Here is a 26,015-nt window from a genome sequence, read left to right on the forward strand (position 1 = left end):
CGAGGTTGAGACCTATTTTAGTGCATTCGAGCGAATCGCTGTAGCATTAAGCTGGCCACAGGAGGTGTGGGCAGTTTTGCTACAGTGCAAGCTAAGTGGTAAAGCCCAAGAAGCTTGTGCATCGCTCTCGGTTACTGATAGCCTAGAATATGATAAACTTAAAGGAGCTGTCCTGCGGGCATATGAGCTGGTGCCAGAGGCATACCGCCAACGCTTCAGGGGGCTCAGGAAAAACCATAGCCAAACTTATGCTGACTTTGCCCAGGAAAAGGGCGTATTGTTTGACAGGTGGTGTGCGACATGTAAGGTTGGGGATGTAGCCTCCTTGCGGGAACTGGTGCTGGTGGAAGAGTTCAAGAACTGTGTCTCTGACCGTATTGTTACATACTTAAATGAGTGAAAGGTGTCAACACTGCAGCAGGCTGCGGTGCTGGCAGATGAGTTTTCGCTGATGCACAAAACCAACTTCGACCGGCATGACCCCTTTTCCACCCGCACCTTTTCCCACAAGGCTGTTGACTTGCCGGTGGGTCCAGCTCCCCGTGCCAGTCCACCTGCTCAGGGCCCAAGAGGGGTAAAGCCCTGCTTTTATTGCCTCAAGTCGGGCCACCTGGTCGCTGACTGTGAGGCGCTGAAGCGGAGACAGCAGGGGGCTGTGCCGAAACCACCAAAAGGAGTGGGTCTGATTAAAATGGTGGCCTCGTCACCGATCAGTCAGTGTCCTGCCATACCCGAGTCAGATGCATGTTTTAAACCGTTCATTTCTCGTGGGTTTGTGTCACTCACGGGTAGAGTGGAGGATCAGCGTCCAGTTACCATTCTCTGTGACACTGGTGGTTCCCAGTCATTTATACTATCTAGCATTTTACCTTTGAATAAAGAGTCTGCCTGTGATGTGAGTGCTGTGGTTAGGGGGATTGGGATGAGTTTTGTGCCTGCGCCCCTCTACCACGTCCATGTGCGATCACAGTTAGTGACTGGTTTATTTTCGGTGGCTGCTCACACCTCTTTCCCTATAGAAGGTGTTGAATTCATTATGGGAAATGACTTGGAAGGTGGGAAAGTTTACCCTCCTCCAGAAGTCATGAGTGTCCCTATCTCTGTTCATGAGCCTGATGTCTTAGCTGAAAAACACCCAGATGTGTTCGGCATCAGTGTTTTGACCAGAGCTCAGGCCTGTAAGCAAGGTAAGGAAGTGAATCTGTCTGACTCTCTGCTCGGTACCGCCCTGCTTGAGGACAAGCTGCCCCCTTCTGTTGAGTTGACAGAAGTAGTGGAGACGGTCACCACTCCTGATGTCACCCTGCCACTAAATCAGGACGCCCTTATAAAAGCTCAGAAGGCTGACCCCTCTCTGAAAAAGTGTTTTGCTGCTGTTGGTGATAGTAATCACGGAAGTAAAAGAAAATCATTGTACTTACTGGATGATGGCTTGTTGGTGCGGAGGTGGGTTCCGCGACCGGGAGGGGTGGATGAGGACTGGGAGTCGGTCCATCAGATAGTGATTCCGGAGGGTTGTAGGCAGCATGTGTTGTCGTTGGCCCATGAACATCTGTGGTCTGGTCACCTGGGGGTGACTAAAACGTATGATCGGGTCCTAAAACATTTCTTTTGGCCCGGAATGAAAGCTGACGTAGCCCATTTTTGCCGAACGTGTCACACATGCCAGATAACTGGTAAACCAAATCAAAAGGTTCCTCCAGCCCCGCTGTGTCCCATTCCCGCTGTCAGCACGCCGTTCGAGCATATTATTGTAGACTGTGTGGGTCCCCTACCAAAAACTAAATCCGGCAACCAGTTCCTATTGACGGTGATGTGTGTTGTGACTCGTTTTCCTGAAGCTATTCCTCTTCAGAAATTACTGCATCGGTGGTGAGTAAAGCCCTCCTAAAGTTCTTCACCACTTTTGGCCTTCCACGTATCATGCAGACGGATCAAGGCACGAATTTTATGTCAAAAGCATTCCGACAGGCCCTGCAATCCTTGGGGATTTCCCATTCTGTAAGTAGCGCTTACCACGCAGAGTCACAGGGTGCATTGGAGCGATGGCACCAAACCCTAAAATCGATGTTGCAGAAATATTGCTACGAGTCCGGGAAAGATTGGGATGAGGGGCTGCCATTTATGCTCTTTGCTATCCATGATGCTAAGCAGGAGTCACTTGGGTTTAGTCCGTCGGAGCTGGTGTTTGGCCACAATATATGTGGCCCCTTAAAAGTGTTGCAGGACCAGTTCATGACCAGTTCCCCTCCTAAAACCAATGTTTTAGATTTTGTGTCACAGTGTAGAGCCCGATTACATAGTGCCACTTCGCTGGCGAGGGAAGCCCTTTCCACTTCCCAGGAGGATATGAAGAAGCAGTATGACCATAAGGCGGTGGTGCGCCAATTCCACCCTGGTGATCAAGTGCTTGTGTTGTTACCGGTGCCTGGTTCTGCTCTCACCGCAGGTTCCTGGGTCCATATGTGATAGACAAAAGGGCATCGGACACGGATTATATCATCCGCACCCCTGAACGTAGACGTAAAACACGACTGTGTCATGTAAACATGTTGAAACCTTATTTTCCCAGAGACCCATCTCAGGTGCTGGGCAGCCGGCTTCCCTGGTGTGTGCTGAGGTACTAGCGGATGATGGACTCAATGTGCCCTCTGGTGGCCAACAGAGTGGTAAATTAACAAATTCTGAGTTTCTGTCAGATGCTGACTCCTGTCTTTCTTACCTCCCGGCTGAACAGCGATATGAAATTCTGAGCTTGTTTCAGTCCGTTCCCACCTTGCTTGGGGATGTGCCATCTCATACCAAGGTATTGCAGCATGATATTGACGTGGGGGGGGGCTGCTCCTATTAGGCAACATGCCTATCGATGCTCAGTAGATAAGCACCAGCTAATGAAGGCTGAGGTGGAGTACCTGGTGGAAAATGGTTTAGCTAAGCCTAGTCACAGCCCCTGGAGTTCCCCGTGTTTGTTAGTGCCAAAAGCTGATGGAATGCCCCGTTTCTGTACTGATTTTAGGAAGGTAAATGCGGTCACGGTGTCAGATAGTTTCCCTTTACCCCGTATTGATGACTGCGTGGACAGTATTGGTCCGGCCACTTACATCACCAAGTTACATCTCTTAAAAGGGTACTGGAAGGTCCCGCTAACACCCCGAGCGTCTGACATCTCGGCTTTTGTGACCCCTGACCACTTCATGCAGTACACCGTCATGGCATTTGGGTTAAAGAATGCGCCCGTTACTTTCCAGCGCTTAATGCACCAAGTGTTGGGTGATGTTCCACAGTGTAATGTGTATCTCGATGATGTGGTAGTGTACTCTAGTAAGTGGTTGAGCCACTTGTCCACCTTGAGGACAGTATTTCAGCGGCTGGCGGATGCGAATCTAACTCTTAATCTTGCCAAGTGTGAATTTTGCAAGGCTACCGTCACCTATCTGGGTAAACAGGTGGGGCAGGGGCAGGTCCGACCGGTGGAGGCTAAAATCACGGCTGTGGTAGCCTACCCAGTTCCCACCACCAGGTGTGAGCTGCGCCATTTTTTTGGGCATGACAGGCTTTTATCGGTGCTTCTGTAAAAATTTCTCTGTTGTAGTTGCCCTTCTTACTACTCTGTGTAGCCCGAACGTCCCTTTTGTGTGGACCACAGAGTGTCAGCATGCTTTTGAAGCAGCTAAATCTTTCTTGTGTAGTGCCCCTGTACTTGTTGCACCTAACTTCTCTCTTCCTTTCCAGCTAGAAGTCGATGCTAGTGCGTCCGGGGCTGGTGCGGTATTGCTCTAGAGTGATGGTAGCGGGGTTCCTCACACAGTGTGTTTCTTCTCTGCAAAATTCAAACCCTATCAGCTGAACTACTCCACCATTGAGAAGGAAACCCTAGCCATGTTACTCGCTTTACAGCACTTCGAGGTCTATGTAGGCTCAAGTACACTCCCAGTGACCGTGTACACTGACCATAATCCCCTCGTGTTTCTGGCCCAGATGTACAACCATAACCAACAGTTGATGCGTTGGTCTTTGTTGGTGCAGGAGTACAACATTGAGATCAAACACAAAAAAGGGGTTGATAATGTGGTAGCTGATGCTCTCTCCCATGGGTTAGGTAAGGAATTGAAAATTGTAAACTGGTATTACCTACCACTTTCCTAAACAAACTGGGGTTTGTTTGTTTTTTGGGTGTGGGTGTTATGACCCTGGTGACAGGGGTTGTGTGTGTGGTTATGTGTGGGTGCATATGTGGTGTTTTTCTTTCTCTCTCTCTCTCTCTCTCTCTCTCTCTCTCTCTCAGGTAGACGCCCCTTCCTCTTATACGCAGCTGTTCCCACTCACCTTGTTGAGGAGCCATGTTAAAAGTGAGAGGGAGATGCCTTTCGAGAGCGTGTGTGAGCCGGTGGGCTGTGGCAGTGACAGTTAGGAGAGAGAGTTGTGAGCTGCATCTAGCGAGAGTGTGCTGCTCCTTTAAGGGGAAAGGAGCGTGCGTAATCCCGGATCTGTTTGTTTGTGGTTTGTTTGTTGTAGTTTTGGTGAGAAAACCTGGCTCTTTTGTTTGTGTTTCCCTTGTTTGGAGACCAGTGACTTTAGTTGTTTTTTTTCTATTTTGAGAATAATAACGGTTTCCGTTTCGGCCCTGAGTCCGCCTCCTTGTCCTCTTTTTCCTCCCGGGTCTTTTTGGCTTATCTCTGTTGCTTTCCCCATCCCTTATTTGCCACGGGGAACATAACATTCTCGATAAATCCCGCAGATCCAGGACCCCGTTGTTTGTAGCTTTCATTGATTTGAAAGCCACCTGGATTCCGCGCGATGCCCTCCTGAAATGCCTCGAGATGAGACTCAAGTGCCCTCTGATAATAGCAGTCCTTAGAGCCCTATATTCGAACACCAAGGCTTTTATTAAAGGTTCAACAAGGCTTTTTAATACTATGGTCGGATGCAGACAAGGCGCAATGGAATCTCCAACCCTATTCAATGTCTATATGGACTTTGTTGTTAGGATAACTCGCCATGAAATATTAAAGCTATACCCAGATACAGGATTTAAAATACAGTGCTGTATCCCTAACGAGGTTTCCCTCAGAGAGTGCCGAAAAAATGCTAGAGCAAGAGGAGAGAGAAGAATAACAGAGCTCTTATGCAGACGATCAAGCCATTTTTGCCAAGTCTACGGAGGAACTGCAAACCATCTTGCAAATCTATGATCAGACATTCTCCCGTTTTGGGCTCCAGTTGTCTTACTCGAAAACTGAAACGATGGCATTCAACGTTGGAGAAGACATCCAGAACAAAATGTCCCTTGTACAGATTAATGGCAACAAACTGAAAAACGTGAAGAGCTTTCGATATCTTGGCCACACAATCACAGATACCAACGAGAACCAGAAACCTCTGGCCATGAATATTGGTTCTGCATTTGAAAAGTGGAGTGAGCTGAAACATGTGCTCACTGATAGTCACATACAGATGCCGATCAGAGTTATGTTCCTAAATGCCTGTGTGAGGTCTTGACTTCGATATAGCATAGAGACATGGCAACTGTCGGACAAAGAACAGAGAAAAATCGATGTTATTTGGCATGGATTCTTGAGGAAAATGGTAAAGGGCGCTTATAGGAGAATGAAAGACGAGAGAGAAGAGAGAGATGAGGATGAGGAAGATCTGGGTGATGGAGACCAGGATTGGCCGGTTTAAATACTCTCTAATGAAGATCTACGCCATATTACTAAAACCAAGCTAATATCAGAATTTTGTCTGTGCCATGGTCCTACCTGTGGGCTTCTCTCTTCAGGTAACATCTCCACTCAGCATTACCGGCCACACCCGCACTCACTTCCTCTTATTATCTTTCAGTGACTGTCATTGGCTGTTGCCGATCACCTGCTCTCCCCCTGTGTGTATTTAAGCTGCAGTTCTCCCTAGCCCCTGTGTCAGATCGTCTGCAACTCTCAGCCTGATAACCTGCTCTGTGTTGCTACTACTCTGACTCCTGAAGAATTCCTGTTCTGTCTGACTCTGTCTGCTCTCCAGCCCCGGTAACCTGATCTGCCTTCTGTTCTGTTGACTCTGCCTCTTGCCTGCCCCTCCTGTACCTTCGCCTGATCTCCAGCTCGCTCAGCCCTACAGCCACACCTCTCTGACTACGCCTGGTCCCATCTTATCTCTGCTGCTAAACAGGGTCGGGCCTGGTCAGTACTTGGATGGGAGACCTCAGACGTCACCACCAGCCATCCCTGCCTCTCAGTTCTCCTGCCACTGGACTTCACCCACACACATTCTTCCAACTCCCCTTTCCCCTATTATTAATAAACTGTGGTTTGAGCGCATTTGATCTCCTCTCCTGTCTGTTCCATGACAGAACGATCTGATCAGCATGGAGTCAGCGCCCAAACCCTCTGCCCTTGACCAGCTGCAGCGCACCGAAGGAGATGTCTGCCGACGCTACAGCCCTGATCCAGCATGGGCAGCAGCTCCAGCAACAGCAACAACAACTGGACCAAGCACTCCAGCTGCTCACCGCCCTAGCACCCCCTGGGCCTCCGGGAGGTGCTCCTGCTGCACTCGATGCCCTGGAACCCAAGGTCAGCAGTCCGGAGCACTTTGACAGTGACCCCTCCCAAGTCCGTGCTTTCCTGACCAGCTGCCGGTTGATCTTCGACCTACAGCCCAGAAACTTCGCGTCGGAGGCAGCGAAGGTGGCCTTCGTCATCACTCATCTGACTGGTCGCGCCCGCCTGTGGGGGACTGCTGAGTATGAACGCCGGACACCGGCGTGTGCCTCCTTCTCCCTGTTTGCTGCGGAGATGATTAAGGTCTTTGACCCAGGCTCGTCATCAGTAGAGGCTTCCGGAGGACTGATAAGTATTCGCCAAGGCAGACGTACAGTGGCTGACTACTCAATCGATTTCTGGACCTTGGCCCGGTGCAGCAAGTGGAACATGCAGGCGCTGGTGGATGCCTTTCTGCACAGCCTGGCCGACTACATGAAGGATGACTTGGTCTCGTACGAGCAACCATCGACACTCGACGAGGCCATCGCCATGGCTGTCCGCATTGACCACCGGGTCCAGACCCGTCGACGAGAGAGGGCCCGCCGGACTCAGCCAGTCATCACCGCACGGAGAAGCCAGAGCTCACCGGACATAGGAGGGGCCCGGTTGGGTTCAATGATCCTCCAATCCTCCACCAGCCAGAAACCTATGCTCCAAGTTTGCCTTCGTCTGTCGGATTCCACCCACACCCTGGCCGCCCTGGTTGACTCTGGCGCCGAGGCTAACATCATGGACACTGAGCTTGCGTGCCAGTAGGGCCTGCGAAGCCACCACCTATCCTCTCCCGTTCCAGCCAGGGCGCTGGATGGCCATCTCCTTGGCACTGTCACCCGCCTCACTGCCCCTGTTCCGATGACTCTGTCAGGCAACCACCACGAAACCATCCAATTTCACCTGCTCCATTCCCCCGGCCAACCTCTCATCCTGGGCTATCCATGGCTCCGCCTGCACAGTCCTCACCTCGACTGGGCCACTGGAGAGATAAGAGAATGGGGCAAGGACTGCCATCGGACCTGCTTACGAGCCGCCATCCTAAACACCCGTACTCCACCTGCCAGCTCTGCCCCCGACCTCACTAATGTCCCAGCGTGTTATCACAGCCTTCGGGAGGTATTCAGTAAAACCAAGGCCACTTCCTTGCCTCCTCACCGGCCCTACGACTGCGCCATTGATCTCCTCCCAGGCACTGCACCACCCAAGGGTCGTCTCTACTCTCTGTCCGCCCCGGAAAGGAAGGCTATGGAGATCTACATCAGTGACTCTCTGGCTGCCGGCCTTATCCGTCCATCCTCTTCTCCCGCCGGCGCTGGGTTCTTCTTCGTGGAAAAGAAGGATGGATCCCTGTTCCCCTGCATCGATTACAGGGGTCTCAACGACATCACCGTCAAGAACCAATACCCTCTCCCACTGCTTACCTCCGCCTTCGAGCTGCTCCAGGGAGCCACAGTCTTCACCAAACTCGATCTCTGGAATGCCTACCACCTGGTTCGGATAAGGGAGGGAGACAAGTGGAAGACCGCATTCAACACCCCCACCGGTCACTATGAATACCGGGTGATGCCGTTTGGCCTTACCAACGCGCCAGCGGTATTCCAGGCTCTGGTGAATGATGTCCTGTGAGATATGTTGAACAAGTTCATGTTCGTTTACCTCGACAACATCTTGATCTTCTCTAAAACCCTGTCCGAACACACCCAGCATGTCCAGCAAGTGCTCCGTCGTCTCCTGGAAAACTCCCTCTTGGTCAAGGCAGAGAAGTGTGAGTTTCACGCCAAGTCTGTGGGGTTCCTGGGATACATCGTGGCAGAAGGGAGCATCCAGATGGACCCTGCCAAAATCTCTGCAGTTACTTCATGGCCAGTACCAGAGAGCAGGAAGCAGCTTCAGCAGTTCTTGGGCTTCGCAAATTTCTACAGGAAATTTCGTAATTACAGCACCATTGCGTCACCCCTCACCGCCTTGACCAGCACCAAATAGTCCTTCACCTGGACTTCAGCCACCAATGAAGCCTTTGCCACCCTCAAGGCTCGGTTCACCACTGCTCCCGTCCTCCGGCTGCCTGATGAGGAGCGGCAATTCATCGTTGAGGTGGATGCCTCAGATGTGGGAGTCGGGGCAGTGCTCTCACAGAGGTCTGCGGATGACAACAAGCTCCACCCTTGTGCATTCTTCTCCCGCCGGCTGTTGCCGGCCGAACGCAATTACGACATAGGCAATCGGGAACTGCTGGTGGTCAAGCTCGCCCTGGAGGAATGGCGCCACTGGCTGGAGGGATGTGTAGTCCCATTCCTGGTCTGGACAGACCATAAGAATCTTGAATACATCCGCACCGCCAAACGACTCAACCCCAGACAGGCCCGCTGGGCTCTCTTTTTCACTCGATTCAATTTCACCCTTTCGTACCGGCCTGGATCTCGCAACACCAAGCCTGACGCACTCTCCCACCAGTTCCAGAAGGGTGATGCCCCCTCCAAGGACCCGGCTCCCATCCTGCCTGACCCCTGTATCGTTGCTGCGCTAACCTGAGACATGAGTGCGGGAAGCCCTCCGTGACCAACCCAGCCCCATTGCATGCCCCGCAAGTCGCCTCTTGGTTCCTGCAGACCTGTGATCCCAGGTTATACAATGAGGACACGACTCCCGTCAAGCCTGCCACACTGGTTCCACTCGCACCTACCACCTGCTCACCCAATGGTTCTGGTAGCCTACTATGGGCAGGGATGTGCGAGACTTCGTCCGAGCCTGCCCTACCTGTAACCAAAATAAGCCCTCCAGCTGGCCTCCTGCCGGTTTGCTCCAGCCTCTGCCCGTGCCTATGCGACCCTGGTCCCATATCTCCCTGGATTTTGTTACGGGTCAACCCCCTTCTAATGGGATGACGGTCATACTCACCATCGTGGACCGCTTTAGCAAAATGGCTCACTTTGTTCCCCTCCCTAAACTACCATCAGCCAAGGAGACTGCCCAGATCGTCTTGCAACATGTCTTTCGCATCCATGGGCTACCCAAGGACATCGTTTCAGACCGGGGGCCACAATTTGCCTCTTCTTTTTGGAAGGAGTTCTGTCACCTTCTCGGGGCCACCGCCAGCCTCACCTCCGGATTCTGACCCCAGTCCAACGGCCAGTCAGAACGGATGAACCAGGAGTTGGAGAAGGCACTTCGGTGCATGGCGTCACACAACCCTAGGGCCTGGTGCGAGCACCTGCTGTCGGTGGAATACTCCCACAACTCCCTCACCAGCTCAGCCACCGGGCTGTCCCCATTCCACTGCGTGTATGGCTATCAACCACCCCTATTCCCCAGCCAGAGGGAGAGGTCACCTGCCCAGCTGCCCTCACCTATGCACGCCGATGCCGCCGCACCTGGTCTCAAGCCTGCGCTGCACTCCTCAGGTCAGTCACCAGCTACTCTACTGGCGCCAACCGGTGGAGGACGCCTGCGCCCACCTACCGGGTGGGCCAGAAGGTGTGGCTATCTGCCAAGGACCTGCCCCTCCAGGTGGAGTCTCGTAAGCTAGCACCTCGGTTCGTCGGACCATTCCCTATCCAGAGGATAATCAGCCAGTCTGCTGTCCAGCTTCGACTGCCCAAGTCCATGAGAGTGCACCCCACCTTCCACGTCTCTAAGATCAAGCCAGTGCATGAGAGCCCGCTGGTCCCAGCTGCTTCTCCTCCTCCTCCTCGTCTCATCGACGGTGGCCCAGTCTACTCCGTCCGGCGACTGCTGAAGTCATGACGCAGGGGCAGGGGCCTCCAATACCTGGTGGATTGGGAGGGCTATGGCCCTGAGGAGAGGATGTGGGTTCCTGCTGGAAGGATTCTGGATCTGGCCCTCATCGCCGACTTCCATCGGCTACACCGCGACCAGCCCTCCATCCGACGGGGCCAACGTAGGGGTTCTCACCGTGCGGATCCACTTCCAGACCCTGCCCCTGCTCCTGAGCCTGACACCAAACCGAATCCTGGGTGGGGGTCCTTGGATGACGATTCTTCTGACGGTGAAGAGGGTGCGGAGGCTATGGACACTGACCAGTCTGAGGAGTTCTAACCCTCCACTGGTATTCCCCTTCCTCCCACCCGTCTTTGGTGATCTGTGGCTAGGGACTTCTGGAGCCGTCCCTTAAGGGGGGGGGGTCTGTCATGGTCCTACCTGTGGGCTTCTCTCTTCAGGTAACATCTCCACTTAGCATTACCGGCCACACCCGCACTCACTTCCTCTTATTATCTTTCAGTGACTGTCATTGGCTGTTGCCGATCACCTGCTCTCCCCCTGTGTGTATTTAAGCTGCAGTTCTCCCTAGCCCCTGTGTCAGATCGTCTGCAACTCTCAGCCTGATAACCTGCTCTGTGTTCCTACTACTCTGACTCCTGAAGAATTCCTGTTCTGTCTGACTCTGTCTGCTCTCCAGCCCTGGTAACCTGATCTGCCTTCTGTTCTGTCAACTCTGCCCCTTGCCTGCCCCTCCTGTACCTTTGCCTGATCTCCAGCTCGCTCAGCCCTACAGCCACACCTCTCTGACTATGCCTGGTCCCATCTTATCTCTGCTGCTAAACAGGGTCGGGCCTGGTCAGTACTTGGATGGGAGACCTCAGACGTCACCACCAGCCATCCCTGCCTCTCAGTTCTCCTGCCACTGGACTTCACCCACACACATTCTTCCAACTCCCCTTTCCCCTATTATTAATAAACTGTGGTTTGAGCTCATTTGATCTCCACTCCTGTCTGTTCTGTGACAGTCTGAACAGGCATTTGGGATATTTAGCCCATATCTGCAGAATGGGAAATGATGACATTAGGAAACAAACATTATTTGATGAACTCAATTATAAATGGACTGCCATAGAAAGGACATTAGGGATAGATAAGCAACAACTCAGAAGAAAAATGATGATAAAGGAAGACTTCTTGTGTTTCCTGGAAACCAGGAGCACACCCTTAAGGGGTTAACCCCTACATACAGGGAAGCGGAAGAAGACTAGTCATGCGGCATATCAAGTCTGCCCTCCCCCCTCCGCCCTGGACCATTTCCAGTTTGCATATCAGTCCAACCATTCGACCAATGACGCCATCTCCACTGCCCTCCACTCAGCCCTCATCCACCTGGAGACAAAAGACTCGTATGTCAGAATGCTGTTCATAGAATTTAGCTCAGCATTCAACAAAATCGTTCCTCAGCAGCTCATTCATAAACTGGACCAGCTGGGACTCAACACCTCCCTGTGCAACTGGCTGCTGGACATCCTGACGGGGAGACCACAGGCTGTACAGGTCAGCAGCAACTCCTCCAGCACCATCACATTGAACATGGGGGCCCCCCAAGGATGTGTGCTAAGCCCCCTCCTCTTCACTCTGCTGACCCACGACTGCACACCAACATGCAGCTCTAATCTCTTCATTAAGTTTGCGGATGACATGACTGTGGTGGGTCTCATCAACAATGGCGATGAGACAATCTACAGGAGTGAGGTGAGCTGCTTGGCCATGTGGTGCAAGGACAACAATCTCCGCCTGAATGTGCAGAAGATGAAGGAGATTGCTGTGGACTTAAGGAGAGGGCACACCCAGCATGCTCCACTATCTATCGATGGTGCTGCAGTGGAGAGGGTGAGCAGCACCAAGTTTCTGGGTGTGCACATCTCTGAAGACCTGTCCTGGAGCAACAACACCGCATCACTGGCCAAAAAAGCCCAACAGCATCTGTACTTCCTCTGCAAACTGAGGAGAGCAAGAGTCCCGGCCCCCATCATGCCCATTCTACAGAGGCACCATCGAGAACATCCTGACCAGCTGCATCACCGTGTGGTATGGCGCCTGCACCGTGTCCTGCTGCAAGACTCTGCAGCGCATCGTGAGAGCAGCTGAGAGGATCATTGGTGTCTCTCTCCCTTCCCTTATGGATATCTATAACTCCCGCCTCACCCGCAAAGCCATCAGGATTGCAGGTGACCCCACCCACCCATCTCACAGCCTCTTCAGTCTGCTGCCATCAGGGAGGAGACTGCGGAGTCTCCGGGCCAAAACCAGCAGGCTCAAGGACAGTTTCTTTCACCAGGCAGTCAGGAGGCTCAACTCCCTCCCTGTTCTGCCCCTCCTCCCCCCTCTGCCCCCTGCCACAGATTCTGCCCGCACACACCCCTGCCCCCCCTTCAGCATCTGACATGTCACCCTCACAGCCCCCCCAACACACACACACACACACACACACACACTCTCAACGTTCATTAACACACTGAACTCAGGGACTGCACATTTCACTTTACCTCACTCATTTGCACTATTCTGCACTACCTCAACTTAACAGCTATTAGTTTATTGTTTATACTGCTTATTTCATGTTTACCTGCTATACCTCAAGTGCCCTTAACTGTTTATTTGCTCCAATTTATATATGTGTGTGTGTGTGTGTGTGTGTGTGTATTATATATATATATATGAGTGTTTAGTCTATTACTTCGTTTACACATAGCTGGGTATTTATGAAAATGGGTATCTTCTCCTCCCCGTACTAGAAAATAATTCCGTTTACAGAATGCTCAAAAACAGCCAGGGAAGGCTGTCAAAAACATGTCAAACAAATAGAAAGCCAACCAGAGATCTGAAAGCCAAGGAGGAGGGACCGTCAGATCACAATGCTAAAACTCCGTTTTCCCCATAACACGGAGAAAACTCAGTTTTCCACTATTTACACACAGGCATGAAAACAGAGTTTTCACAAATCTCCACTTTGCCCGGAGTTTTCGAAAGCAGCTGTTTTCAGTGACTGAAACCTCCATTTACATGTAAATGATGGGTGCAACCGTATAAATAAATATCCGTTTTTATAGATACCCGGCTATGTGTAAACGGGGTCTATGTCTAGTTCTTATCTAGAGTGTTTATACAACCCCGATTCCAAAAAAGTTGGGACAAAGTACAAATTGTAAATAAAAACAGAATGCAATGATGTGGAAGTTTCAAAATTCCATATTTTATTCAGAATAGAACATAGATGACATATCAAATGTTTAAACTGAGAAAATGTATCATTTAAAGAGAAAAATTAGGTGATTTTAAATTTCATGACAACAACACATCTCAAAAAAGTTGGGACAAGGCCATGTTTACCACTGTGAGACATCCCCTTTTCTCTTTACAACAGTCTGTAAACGTCTGGGGACTGAGGAGACAAGTTGCTCAAGTTTAGGGATAGGAATGTTAACCCATTCTTGTCTAATGTAGGATTCTACTTGTTCAACTGTCTTAGGTCTTTTTTGTTGTATCTTCCATTTTCTGATGCGCCAAATGTTTTCTATGGGTGAAAGATCTGGACTGCAGGCTGGCCAGTTCAGTACCCGGACCCTTCTTCTACGCAGCCATGATGCTGTAATTGATGCAGTATGTGGTTTGGCATTGTCATGTTGGAAAATGCAAGGTCTTCCCTGAAAGAGACGTCGTCTGGATGGGAGCATATGTTGCTCTAGAACCTGGATATACCTTTCAGCATTGATGGTGTCTTTCCAGATGTGTAAGCTGCCCATGCCACATGCACTAATGCAACCCCATACCATCAGAGATGCAGGCTTCTGAACTGAGTGCTGATAACAACTTGGGTCGTCCTTCTCCTCTTTAGTCCGAATGACACGGAGTCCTGGATTTCCACAAAGAACTTCAAATTTTGATTCGTCTGACCATGGAACAGTTTTCCACTTTGCCACAGTCCATTTTAAATGAGCCTTGGCCCAGAGAAGACGTCTGCACTTCTGGATCATGTTTAGGTACGGCTTCTTCTCTGAACTATAGAGTTTTAGCTGGCAACGGTGGATGGCACGGTGAATTGTGTTCACAGATAATGTTCTTTGGAAATATTCCTGAGCCCATTTTGTGATTTCCAATACAGAAGCATGCCTGTATGTGATGCAGTGCCGTCTAAGGGCCCGAAGATCATGGGCACCCGGTATGGTTTTCCGGCCTTGACCCTTACGCACAGAGATTCTTCCAGATTCTCTGAATCTTTTGATGATATTATGCACTGTAGATGATGATATGTTCAAACTCTTTGCAATTTTACACTGTCGAACTCCTTTCTGATATTGCTCCACTATTTGTCGGTGCAGAATTAGGGGGATTGGTGATCCTCTTTCCATCTTTACTTATGAGAGCCACTGCCACTCCAAAATGCTCTTTTTATACCCAGTCATGTTAATGACCTATTGCCAATTGACCTAATGAGTTGCAATTTGGTCCTCTAGCTGTTCCTTTTTTGTACCTTTAACTTTTCCAGCCTCTTATTGCCCCTGTCCCAACTTTTTTGAGATGTGCTGCTGTCATGAAATTTCAAATGAGCCAATATTTGGCATGAAATTTCAAAATGTCTCGCTTTCGACATTTGATATGTTGTCTATGTTCTATTATGAATACAATATCAGTTTTTGAGATTTGTAAATTATTGCATTCCGTTTTTATTTACAATTTGTACTTTGTCCCAACTTTTTTGGAATCGGGATTGTACTGTTTATATTGTTTATTTCAATTATTCTATTTTTATTTATTGCATTGCCTGTTTGCACCGTGGGTCAGAGAGGACTGAAATTTCATCTGTGCTGTATGTCGAGTATGTATAGTATATTTGACAATAAAGTTGACTTGACTTGATGATTTTGATGAGAAAATTGGTGAAATTAGTTTCGTCTCTTGAAGTGGGTGTAATATTCTAATGGCTGATCTGATATAGTTACCGTGGGGCAAAAAAGCATTTAGTCAGTCACAAATTGTGCAAGTTCTCCCACTTAAAAAGATGAGAGAGGCCTGTAATTTCCATCATAGGTATACCTCAACTATGAGAGACAAAATGAGAAAAAAAAATCCAGAAAATCACATTGTCTGATTTTTAAAGAATTTATTTGCAAATTATGTTGGAAAATAAGTATTTGGTCAATAACAAAAGTTCATCTCAATACTTTGTTATATACCCTTTGTTGGCAATGACAGAGGTCAAACGTTTTCTGTAAGTCTTCACAAGGTTTTCACACACTGTTGCTGGTATTTTGGCCCATTCCTCCATGCAGATCTCCTCAAGAGCAGTGATGTTTTGGGACTGTTGCTGGGCAACACGGACTTTCAACTCCCTCCAAAGATTTTCTATGGGGTTGAGATCTGAAGACTGGCTAGGCCACCCCACGACCTTGAAATGCTTCTTACGAAGCCACTCCTTCGTTGCCCGGGTGGCGTGTTTGGGATCACTGTCATGCTCAAAGACCCAGCCACATTTCATCTTCAATACCCCTGCTGATGGAAGGAGGTTTTCACTCAAAATCTCACGATACATGGCCCCATTCATTCTTTGCTTTACACAGATCAGTCGTCCTGGTCCCTCTGCAGAAAAACAGCCCCAAAGCATGATGTTTCCACCCCCATGCTTCACAGTAGGTATGGTGTTCTTTGGATGCAACTCAGCATTCTTTCTCCTCCAAACACGACAAGTTGAGTTTTTACCAAAAAGTTCTATTTTGGTTTCATCTGACCATATGACATTCTCCCAATCCTCTTCTGGATCATCCAAATGCTGTCTAGCAAACTTCAGACGGGCCTGGACATGTACTGGCTTAAGCAGGGGGACACGTCTGGCACTGCAGGATTTGAGTCCCTGGCGGCGTAGTGTGTTACTGATGGTAGCCTTTGTTACTTTGGTCCCAGTTCTCTGCAGGTCATTCACTTGGTCCCCCCATGTGGTTCTGGGATTTTTTTCTCACCATTCTTGTGATCATTTTGACCCCACGGGGTGAGATCTTGCATGGAGCCCCAGATCGAGGGAGATTATCAGTGGTCTTGTATGTCTTCCATTTTCTAATAATTGCTCCTACAGTTGATTTCTTCACACCAAGCTGCTTACCTATTGCAGATTCAGTCTTCCCAGCCTGGTGCAGGTCTACAATTTTGTTTCTGGTGTCCTTTGACAGCTCTTTGGTCTTGGCCATAGTGGAGTTTGGAGTGTGACTGTTTGAGGTTGTGGACAGGTGTCTTTTATACTGATAACAAGTTCAAACAGGTGCCATTAATACAGGTAACGAGTGGAGGACAGAGGAGCCTCTTAAAGAAGAAGTTACAGGTCTGTGAGAGCCAGAAATCTTGCTTGTTTGTAGGTGACCAAATACTTATTTTACCAAGGAATTTACCAATTAATTCATGAGAAATCCTACAATGTGATTTCCTGGATTCTTTCCCCCCATTCTGTCTCTCATAGTTGAAGTGTACCTATGATGAAAATTACAGGCCTCTCTCATCTTTTTAAGTGGGAGAACTTGCACAATTGGTGGCTGACTAAATACTTTTTTGCCCCACTGTATATTGTTAGTTATAGGGTTAGTTATCAAATTGCCTGGCTTTGAATTTATAGTCTGAACTTTGCCTGATATTTTCAATTTTGTCTTTGAAAAATTCATGAAGTTGTCACTACGACATATTGTGTTCATACTTCTAGTTAATTTTGCTAGAGTATTAAATAAGAATCTAGGATTATTTTTGTTATCTTCTATTAGTGTGCAAAGATGCATTGATCTAGCAGCACTAAGAGTTTATCTATAGTTCAGGAAGCTATCTTTCCATGCTAATTGGAATACTAACAACTTTATTTGACACCATTTGCATTAAAATTTTTTATTGGTCTGTTTTAAGGTGTGCGTGATATCATTTTTTACCAGGGTGTTATTTTCTTTCTCTCTAATTATTTTTGGAGCTACATTATTTGAAGTATAGCAGAACTTTGACTCTAGTTACTTGATTCAGTTACATGATCAAGTTTCTATGGGGTCTGATGGTGATCTATTCAAAATTGATCAATCTGTGAGATTATTGATCTCTGTGCAGTAGCTGACATGAATGTACATCTGATGTAATAGCAGGGCATGGTGCATATATTATTAGAAAAACATTTTAAATTAAGAAGAATAAGCCTTTGTCACACATACACTCAAGCACAGACACAATGAAATTTAACCTCTGCATTTAACCCATCTGAAGCAGTGAACACACACATGCACACACAAGTGAGCAATGAGCGCATACACAGCACAGTGGGCAGCTATGCTACAGCACCCAAGGAGCAGTTGAGGGTTAGGTGCCTTGTTCAAGGGCATTCTCAGGCCATGGCTGCCCCCTAACCACATGCATTTGAACTGTGGAGGAACCAGAGCACCCAGAGGAAACCCACGCAGACTTCTGGGGAGAATATGCAAACTCCACACAACATGCAAACTCCCCATTGACCACTGGGCTCAAAGCCAGAACCTTCTTGCTGTGAGGCAACAGTGCTAACCACTACACCACCATGCCAACTGGTAATGTATGAGATGAGTTGAGATAATTATCTCAGGTAGCTTCCGACTGTGAACTAGGGTGCATCAGTTGCCCCCTAAAAATGAAAAGTTCCTCCGATCATGATGCATTTTTGTTTTTATGTTCCTTTTGGTAAGAAAACACACTGGGTGAAATATTTTGACAAAATTCAAGAGGTTAATGGTGGCACCAGGAGCTCAAAATTATGGAAAAAGCTGCTATTTTATGACTTTTACAGTATGACAAAATTTCAATCACTTTTCATGAAACATTATGGCACCTTATAGAGTATACCAGATATCTTAGATACACATTTTTAGTACATACATTGGTGCTTGAAAGTTTGTGAACCCTTTAGAATTTTCTATATTTCTGCATAAATATGACCTAAAACATCATCAGATTTTCACACAAGTCATAAAAGTAGATAAAGAGAACCCAGTTAAACAAATGAGACAAAAATATTATACTTGTTCATTTATTTATTGAGGAAAATGATCCAATATTACATATCTGTGAGTGGCAAAAGTATGTGCACCTTTGCTTTCAGTATCTGGTGTGACCACCTTGTGCAGCAATAACTGAAACTAAACGTTTCCGGTAACTGTTGATCAGTCCTGCACACCGGCTTGGAGGAATTTTAGCCCATTCCTCCGTACAGAACAGCTTCAACTCTGGGATGTTGGTGGGTTTCCTCACATGAACTGCTCACTTCAGGTCCTTCCACAACATTTCGATTGGATTAAGGTCAGGACTTTGACTTAGCCATTCCAAAACATTAACTTTATTCTTCTTTAACCATTTTTTGGTAGAACGGTTTGTGTGCTTAGGGTCATTGTCTTGCTGCATGACCCACCTTCTCTTGAGATTCAGTTCATGGACAGATGTCCTGACATTTTCCTTTAGAATTCACTGGTATAATTCAGAATTCATTGCTCCATCAATGATGGCAAGCCATCCTGGCCCAGATGCAGCAAAACAGGCCTAAACCATGATACTATCACCACCATGTTTCACAGATGGGATAAGGTTCTTATGCTGGAATGCAGTGTTTTCCTTTCTCCAAACATAATGCTTCTCATTTAAACCAAAAAGTTCTATTTTGGTCTCATCCATCCACAAAACATTTTTCCAGTAGCCTTCTGGCTTGTCCACGTGATATTTAGCAAACTGCAGACGAGCAGCAATGTTCTTTTTGGAGAGCAGTGGCTTTCTCCTTGCAACCCTACCATGCACACCATTGTTGTTCAGTGTTCTCCTGATGGTGGACTCATGAACATTAACATTAGCTAATGTGAGAGAGGCCTTCAGTTGCTTAGAAGTTACCCTGGGGTCCTTTGTGACCTCGCTGACTATTACATGCCTTGTTCTTGGAGTGATCTTTGTTGACTGACCACTCCTGGGGAGGGTAACAATGGTCTTGAATTTCCTCCATTTGTACACAATCTGTCTGACTGTGCATTAGTGGAGTCCAAACTCTTTAGAGATGGTTTTGTAACCTTTTCCAGCCTGATGAGCATCAACAACGCTTTTTCTGAGGCCCTCAGAAACCTCCTTTGTTCATGCCATGATACACTTCCACAAACATGTGTTGTGAAGATCAGACTTTGATAGATCCCTGTTCCTTAAATAAAACAGGGTGCCCACTCACACCTGATTGTCATCCCATTGATTGAAAACACCTGACTCTAATTTCACCTTCAAATTAACTGCTAATCCTAGAGGATCACATACTTTTGCCACTCACAGATATGTAATAGTGGATCATTTTCCTCAATAAATAAATGACCAAGTATAATATTTTTGTCTCATTTGTTTAACTGGGTTCTCTTTACCTACTTTTAGGACTTGTGTGCAAATCTGATGATGTTTTAGGTCATATTTATGCAGAAATATAGAAATTTCTAAAGGGTTCACAAACTTTCAAGCACCACTGTATTCTAAATATATTATCAAGCACAGTTTGAGTTTTAGCTGTTCATTGAATCATTGTTCAACTACTTTTAAACAATACAAATGTATTATGAATCACATTAATGCTTCTCAATCCCTTGCAAAGGTTCTTAACATGATCTCTGGGTCACAAGAAATCAATAAATGGAGTCCAACGTTGTGATTCAAACCTTACGCGAAAACATAAACTAAGCATTTTTTGGAAAAAATGAACCTCATGGTGCCACCATTAGACTTTTGAATATGGTCAAAAAAATGTACAGGATGCCTTTATTGGTGAAAAGGAACACCCAAACAAAAATGCATCAGATTTTATGAAAGTGAGGACAACTGATGCACCCTACTGTGAACATGTGACTATATTTTCTATATTTAATCCAAATGTTAGTATTAGATCAAGAGTGTGACCACCTGTTATGCTTGGCAAAGATGGACAGAGACAGAAGCAGTTGTGATCCAGTTCATTACTGATCACTAGCAAACAAGTCCAGAGGGCAAATCCTAAATTAGTGTAATAAACAGGCACAAGGTCAGTTGATTGGCAGGCAAAGTAACACATGCAGGACAATAATCAAAACCACAAAACCAATACAGGAGTAAAAACCAAAATATCAAATCAGAGAATAAAAGCTTGGCAATGTCAGACAAAAAGGACTGAGAGTCCATGGCAAACTCCAGTGTGGCTATAACATCACCATTATAAGTGGATCCTATGACCTTCTGATTAACCTCTACTGAATCTATAGTGGACGAAACGCTGTTCTCAGAGGGTCTTCTGGGTTATAAATATGAATAAAGTCTTCAACAAGTAATCCTTTGGTGAAAGAAACAACCAGGTTTGAGATGAAATCCACAAATTCACAAAGGAATTCAGAGCATGGCCCCAGGGGTTTGTAAATAATTATCATTGGAATCACCTGGTTAAATTTATTTTTCATGACTCCTTTTGTTATGCAAGTATAAAGAACAAAGGCATTGAATTTATGTCCAGTGTGACGTCAAGATTATCATTATAAATAACTGCAATGCCTCCTTTTCCAGTTAGACAAGGCTGGTATATATAACTGTATCCAGAAGGATGAGGAGGACATTTAATGCAACATACTCATTCAGTTTAATCAATCTTTCTGTTAAACACAGTACATTAAACCCCTGATCACTTACAATTTCATTATCAACTAGATGGGCACTCAGCAGATTGCATACCTCTCCCAAGCCACATATTATCAACATCAAAATCAAACCACTATTCACTACTTTTTGAGTTATGTTGGGAACAGTAAAAAAAAAAAAAATCCTGGATCCATATGCATATCTGGGTTTCCATCAAAATCTAAACAATTGCTTTTTACTGTATGGACCACCTTTCCTCAAAATTTCATCAAATTCTGTTCACTACGTTTTGAGTAACATTGGGAACCATCAACAAAAACCCTGGACCCACACATCTATGGATCCTGGATCCACATACATATCCAGATTTGCATCAAGATCGAGACAATTTCCTCAATCTAAACCTTTCTTCAAAATTTCATCAAAATCTGTTCACTACTTTTTAGGTTACACTGGAAACAGGCAGACAAACAAACAAACAATTCATTCAGTATGAAATCACTGCTTTCTTTTTCTATTTGCATTTTCCAGACCGTCCCAACTTGCTTTGGCAGATGCCTTGGTTGGTTAATTTCATGTGCTCTCCTGTCAAGAAAATGTCAAATCAAAAGATGACTAAGCACTAATCTGCTATTGGTACAGCCCACTTTAAAGCCATTATCAGGTCAGAGATGGTAGCTTTCTGTGGAAAAAAGCAGGAAAATTAACAGTATGGCAGCTAACATAAATAATTTGTGCCATTTCCTATCTGTTTGATTCTGTTGCTACCACTGAAACCAAGTCCTACTGCTCTCCTTGGTACCTGATCCAGGGCCAGAGGGCAAATGGCTTCCTCCTTAGGAAGACAGCATTGCTGTGTGCATAGGTTACACACCCCATGTTTTATAAAACATATAGAATGTGCTATATAGGGCTGCACAATTTTCCGTCCTATCCCAGCTAGCTGTGTCACTCTCTTCATGAATTTTGATTGATCACAGGAATGACTTCATGAATTTTGACTGGTTGCTGTGTGACTTCATGAATTTTTATTGGCCGTTATCTGACTGAGGTGTTTGCTCAGTGAGACGATGTTAGAAAGCAGTGGTGGGTTTTGTCCCATGGAACAGTGAAAGGAGCATTAGCCATATTACCACTTTTGGAATAAATAAATAGTTTCCATTCCACTGCAGACAAGGGCCATTTGAGGATGTTTCTTCACATTTGGTCTACTGAATTAAATTATAACACAGAATGAAAGTTTTAGGTTCATGTAACTGTGAAGTATTGGCCCTTGGAAAAGGTTGTGAAAAATACAGATGAGAAGACCACTTTGGTTCTCACTTAAAGGAGATACGCAGAACCTTTATTTTGAAATACATTTCTTAGTGGATAGTATTGCCATCCTTGACTCTTGTATGCTGCATAAATGGGAATAAAAAATATATATTTTTGAGAGTTAAACTCGACCGCAAAGTTGGCATTCGAGCTGCCCTGCTGAGCCAGCCAGCCCTGAGTGCATGACGTCACAGCGGGAACCGGTTTTAAGGCCGAGGCCTTTGACAGCTATAGACCAAAGTCATATCAATAAAAATTTATGGTGAAAGTAAGAAATACCATTGCCGACTTGCTCAACTAATGCTTAGTTTACATGTACCCGGGTATGTATAGAAATGGATAACCCCGCCTCTCCGTTTTCAAAAATATCCACGATTACACCAGACCGTTCTCCAAAATATCTGCATTTACACGGATCCGCATAGATACGTGGCTAAGCGCTATTATGAGCATGCCAAACATATAGGTGGCAGTATAAGGAGAAGTATAAAGCCATATTAGCCTATCAGAATCGTGAAAATACAAATGACATGACGGCGGCGGCGACGTTGGTAAGCAGCAAGCCTTTGTCTTGGTGGGAGGAAAAGTGCCTGAAAAACTGCGACCCTCCTTGCAGTCCTTCTCCTCTGCTCCTCATAAAGCAGTTGTAGTACTATTTGCAAATTCAAACAAACCAAAAGTGTTTGCAAATAAAAAGGATGACCACCCATGTTACATCCATGAGACCATCAAACCAAAATATTGAGTGCCTGACGCAAATATTGTTCTGTGATGCATATCGCGATGTCGGGATAACCTAAAACTCCGTTTTCCACTATTTACACGCAGGCATGAAAACAGAGTTTTCAGAAATCTCCACTTTGCCCGGAGTTTTCAAAGATATCCGTTTTCAGTGACTGAAACCTCCGTTTACATGTAAATGAGAGGTGCAACCGCATAAATAAATATGCGTCTTCATAGATATCCAGCTATGTATAAACGTCAGCGAAGACTGATTTGACTTCACTGATTGTGGGTTGACTCTCATTAAAACAGCATGGGTGTTATAACTTATGCAACATACATGTGCATGCATGCATTTTCACTGATAAAACGTAAAAGGCTAATTAAATAATCAGATGAACTGAGACAATCACATTCTGAAGCAAATTAAATAATCTCATACCGGTAACTTAAACACACAATACAAGTTACATGTATTCATCTAAATGCAGGTAAACAACGAGTGGTGTTGTTTTTGTTGTTTTGTATCCAAATGAAAGTCGCTTCTTACCCGTCTGTGTTCTCGCTTCTTGAAGGCCGATCTTGTGGCTAATTGTTTTGAAACAATCTGACTTTCAGTTGTTCATTCAGTTCTCCGTTCATTCGCTTCTTCCACATAAGGGCGAGATGTTAGCAAAATATCCAGCGGAGAAATCAGACGGCTGCTCCACTCATTCTCCATTTTCTCCATACTGAGTACTCCGCCATTACTGCTCGGCTCAGGCAATTACTAAACCCCGGGACAGGACGGGACGTCACCGGTTTTAGCAACAACCGCGGGGAGGTCACTGCCCGAGCGGTAATATGTCACGTCCTATTCCATCCGGGATTTGACCAACAACCCTCGGCTCACACTCTGGGAGGACTGGTGCAACTGAACTTACTTTCCTTTTTAAAAATAAATAAATACTTTCCTTTTCTTGTAGTTTTCTTTTCCTTTAATTGTTGGTACTGCACCCTCTTTCAATACGGGCTTATAGCCAACGCTCCTCAACAGATCAGAGGTCTCGTACGAGTCTTCAGTAAAATGTGCAGAGCAGAGAGACCACTTCATAGGCGCCCAATGTGCCCGTGAACTTCTCGCAAAACGCGTCCAAATCTTTGCAGTTTGAACATGTAGGATACATACGAGCAAAACTGGCAAAGTGCTCGGCAATTCTGTGGAAAACAAAACATATTCTTGATTGCAAATCTTTGCGTACTCTATGTTACTCGTTATTTTTGCCATATATGACTTACTGTGTCGAAGTCTGGGGAAACACCTACAAAACCACTCTGCAGCTGATATGTACAATACAGAAAAGAGCAATAAGGACAATAAACAAAACAGGATACAGAGATCATACAAACTCACTATTCATAAAATCACACATGTTGAAATTTATGGATCTGGTCAAATTCAGAACAGCACAAATAATGTACAAAGCGAGAAATAATCTATTGCCAAAAAATATACAAGGAATGTTTAGTGAGAGAGAGGGGGGATATAATCTAAGGGGAGAACTAAATTTTAAAAAAACAAAGGTTCAAACAAATATGAAAAACATGTGCGTATCGAGCTGTGGGGTGACTTTATGGAACAGACTGGAGACAGAAATAAAACAAAGTGCAAATATAAATCTGTTTAATAAAAGGTACAAAAAAAAATTTTAAACAAGTATATGGAAGAGGAAGTATGTTAATGGAGGATGATGAGGGATAAATCTATAAATAGAATAGGGTTGATTGTTATATTAGAACTAACTTAGTATATGGTATATATGGTATATATTTATTCATGGGGATAGTTTATATATTTATATTTATAGGGATAGGTATGTAGTAGATATTTATTTTTGTAATTATATATTTATATAGATATTTATGGAATGTATATATAGTATATAGTGTATATATATATATATTTTTTTTGTAGTTATATATTTATGAAGTGTATATATGATATGTAGTATATATTTATATTTGTAATTATATATTTATATAGATATTTATGAAGTGTATATATGGTATGTAGTATATATTTATTTTTGTAATTATATATCTATATAGATATTCATGAAGTGTATATATGGTATATATTATTATAGGTGTATTAATGTAGTTTGGATTTCGGGGTAGTTAAAAAGGGGTGGGAAATTAAAAAAAGTATTGTACTTCTTCCCACTCCTTTTTTGAACAGTGTGCAGTGTTTTGTAATGTCTTAGCTCTTTATGTTATTTTATTTTATTTTTTTGTAATTTCTCATTTTCTTTCTTTTGTATGTACAAATAGTTACCTACATTTTTTATACATGTTTGAAATAAAACATTCTTGGGCCATGAATGCAACATAAATCCACCTTCTGTCGTGTTGCTGCACCGGCCAGCAACACATCTACGTGGCATGGTGATAAATTAGCTCAAAATGGAGGCTCAGAGTTGCAGTCAGCTCTGTGTTTTAGTATAGCGGAAATGGTGATGAGACCGATAGACTTCCTGCTGTGACGTTACGGACGTCAAGGTCATTCACTCAGACCGCTACCTATATGAATCACTTTAATCATAAAAATTACTATATTAGATTTATTGTTAACACTTAAAACTATTCCTGTGCTATTGTTGAGGTCTCAAGGCATTTATAAATGAAAGTGAGGCCATGGTTCTGCGTATCTGCTGAACCATGGCCTCACTTTCATTTATAAATGCCTTGAGACCTCAAGAATGACACAGGAATAGTTTTAAGCGTTAACAATAAATCTAATATAGTAATTAGCATCTCCAGTATATATACACCCAACAATGGTGGATTAGCAGTGTTTTCAATTTTCTAAACAGCAGCATAGATGTTTCATTGCTCTGATGCTAGAGGAATTCCTATCAGTTGCACACTGAAGATAGCTGATCACCAAGGTTTTCATTAATTGATCTACAACCCCAATTCCAAAAATGTTGGGATGCTGTGTAAACTGTAAATAAAAACAGAATACGATAAGCAAATCATGAAAACCCTATAGTTCATTGAAAATAGTACAAAGATAAC

The sequence above is a fragment of the Neoarius graeffei genome, chromosome 3, assembly GCF_027579695.1.
Source record: "Neoarius graeffei isolate fNeoGra1 chromosome 3, fNeoGra1.pri, whole genome shotgun sequence".
Taxonomy (NCBI): Eukaryota; Metazoa; Chordata; class Actinopteri; order Siluriformes; family Ariidae; genus Neoarius; species Neoarius graeffei.